The following is a 3,364-nucleotide window of genomic DNA, read 5'->3' on the forward strand; positions in this document are numbered from 1 at the left end:
GCGCCTGCGAACACGTCTATTGGGTTGCAAGATTGCTGCTTGTTGGCCAGCGTCAGAGTCCGACGAGTTATAATTGGCAACAACTCGATCTATAATAGATGGATCGAACTCGCCAAATTCACGAACGTGCTGCAAAGAAACACGTCTTGTCCGTCGCACAGCATGCTTGCATTGATTACAAGGACATAAGACCCTCGTTGAGAGATAGGTGTTTCGGTTGGACGGTCCCACATCCTCGTCGCTACTCATAATGAGGATAAAAAACTTATAACCTAGACAACAAATTTAATATTCTATTGGCATTCTTCGTCTTATCTCTCTCTCTCTCTCTCTCTCTCTCTCTCTCTCTCTCTCTCTCTTTACCTCACATTCTCTAGTCATGTCCAATCCCCGCACACCTCGGTCTAGAGGTGCACGGAGATCAGAACCACCGGGTTATAATCTCGTCTTTATTGGTCAATACCTATATTTGTGGGTACAAGAAATCTAGACACCCACGTCTACATGATACTGCATGTAGTGGACAAAATCCCTTTGCCTCTTCTCTAGCTGTAGCACTTCACTTCATCTTAACATCTTTTCACAGTAGATCTTTTCACTGTTCGTCTAACTCTAAACCCTAAACCGTAAGTAATTCTTGCGTGGACTCGATCTAACGTAAATAAGCGTAAATCTAAATAAACGTAAATCTAACTAAAAATAAAGCTAAATCTAATTTAACGTAAGTCTAATGACTAGAGGTTGTCTAGATGGTCATTGTGTCGGGGATGTAGTGACTCTTGCCGCCCTGAAGATCCACCTTCTTCCCTATCTTCTGAAGACATTTCACCAGTACTTTTGGATCGACGGAGCCCACTATGAGTGAAGGCAGCAATACCCTATATTCCATTGAGGGCTTTCTTCACCCGCTTCATGCAGGCATCGCAGTCTATGGAGACCCGCATCTAATCTAATATAACATAAATCTAAATCTAGCTTAAATAAATGTAAATCTAGTTAAAAATAAACCTAAATCTAATTTAATGTAAGTCTACATATAACCTAATCTTTAACGTCTTTTAAAATAGTTTCCTACGACGTTATAACTCTCTTCTTCCTGTGTGTGTGCGCGTGTGTGGATGTGTGTGCCAATAAAAAGAGATAAATGGTATAACCTTTCTATCACCCATGCCAAGTATGATAGATTGATTATGCCATTTCTCTCTTGAATAATAGGTCTTCAGTTCAACTCCTCGTCGGCTAGATCTTTAGGTCTTTTAATTTTAATTAGTTTCCTACGACGCTCCCTTAGTTTCTCTTTCTTTCTCTCTCAATGTGTGTGCGTTTTTTTGGATCGTATGCATGTTTTCTTTCTCTTTTCCTCTCTCAATGTGTGCGTTTTTTGTTTATGCATGTTCTCTCTCTCTTTTCCTCTCTCAATGCGTGCGTTTTCTGTTTATGCATGCTCTCTCTCTCTTTTTCTCTCTCAATGTGTGTGTGCATTCTTTGTTTATGTATGTGTGTGCGTTTTTGCACTCTCTCTCTCTCTCTCTCTCTCTCTCTCTCTCTCTCAAAAACACTATATGTGTGTGTGTATGTGTGTGTGTGTGAGAGAGAGAGCGAGGGAGAGAGAAAGAGAGGAAGGGAACATGAGAATGAGGAGAGGGAAGGAGCATACCTGTCTCTCCTTCCTCTCCTCGTGTGTGTGTGTGTGTGTGTGTGTGTGTGTGTGTGTGTGTGTAAAAGAAAAAGAGAGAGAGAGAGAGTGAGGGAGAGCGTTACCTGCTCTTTGCTTGAGGGCGTCGAAAAACTCAGATCTGAGATCTGAGTTTTTGGGCGCGCTCGGTTATTTTTTTTACCCCAGCTGGCGTCGCTATGAGCGTCGCTATGAGCGTCGCAAATTTACAAAGAAATTTGCGACGCTCATAGCGACGCTTATAGCGACGCTCATAGCGACGCCGGGAAATTTTTTTTTGAGCGTCGCTGTGTGAGCGTCGCTAATGTGAAGAGCCTCTTGTAGTGAGTAGAGTGAGCCATATATAGCTCCAACACCCCCACTCAAACAAAGGTCTCTAGCTTTGGATGAAAAAAACCCTTGGAGAGTTCAAGGGGAAAACCCAAGCCCCTATACAATGTGAAAATATGAACCAGCGATGATGATGTAAAAGTGAATTGTGCATTTATGTACAAATATTCAAGTGACTTAGAGATCACAATGTGCAAATGTGGAGTGCGCTGATACCATGTTGAGATGTAGAGAGAAAGAGAGAGAGAGACGAGACAAGAGACACACCATATACGCTCCCAAAGACTAATTCATATTGAGGACAAGATACAAATATATAGGTGAGACCAAGTTGAGTAGAGTGAGCCATATATAGCTCCAACAACCCTCCCCTCACACACACTCTCACCACCTCACCAACCCTCCCCCCCTTTGTTTGCCTATGGCAGGCCGACCCTTCTCTCACACACCCTCACACACACTCTCTCTCTCTCTTCGCACTACTCCCTCCTCTCACACTCACTCCTTCTCTCTCTCTTCCCCTCCTTCGTCCTAACTCTCTCTCTCTCTCTCGCTCTCTGTGAGAATCGGCGCAATCATTCAAAATCTCCCTCTCTCTCATAACACACACTCATACCACCCCCATTATCCTCCTTCTCTCACCCTTTACTGGTCCGCTACCCCTTACCCCATCCCGTTGACCTCTCATACCCCTCCCCGCTCTTCATCTCTGTCAACCATGTGTACCAAGCCCGTCTCTCTCTCTCTCTCTCTCTCTCTCTCTCTCTCTCTCTCTCTCTCTCTCTCTCTCTCTCTCTCTCTCTCTCGCTCTCTCGCTCTCTCTCATTCATACCCACACACACACACCACCTCTCTCACCCCCACCCCCTAAACACTCTCTCACCCCATCTCGCTCTCGCCTTCTCTGCCTCTCTCTCCCCTCGTCAGCCCGATGGCGCAGCAGTCGAGCCATCCATCTCTCTCACACACACAACACAACACACACACACACACACACTCCCCACCTCTCATACCCCTCCCCCTCAAGAGCTCGCATGCCATTACCCTAGCCTACGTAGAAAAAAATGATACATATATATTATATATATATTTATAATAAAATAATCCCTCTCTCTCTCGTTCCCACGCACCCACTCTCTCGATACATACACACACACCTGCACACACACACACCACCCCCACATACATACGCACACATACTCACAATGCACACACCCTCACCCAACCACAAAGAGAGCACACTAGCCTGCGCGTACGTACATATTAAAAAAAAAACACATGCACGTCATACACACCCACCAAAAATTAAAAAAACGAAGGAATCGACATCATCGAAAACAAGAAAAGTCTCCAAAGGCA

Source organism: Adiantum capillus-veneris, chromosome 3, assembly GCF_014529385.1.
Source record: "Adiantum capillus-veneris isolate H3 chromosome 3, ASM1452938v2, whole genome shotgun sequence".
Classification (NCBI taxonomy): domain Eukaryota; kingdom Viridiplantae; phylum Streptophyta; class Polypodiopsida; order Polypodiales; family Pteridaceae; genus Adiantum; species Adiantum capillus-veneris.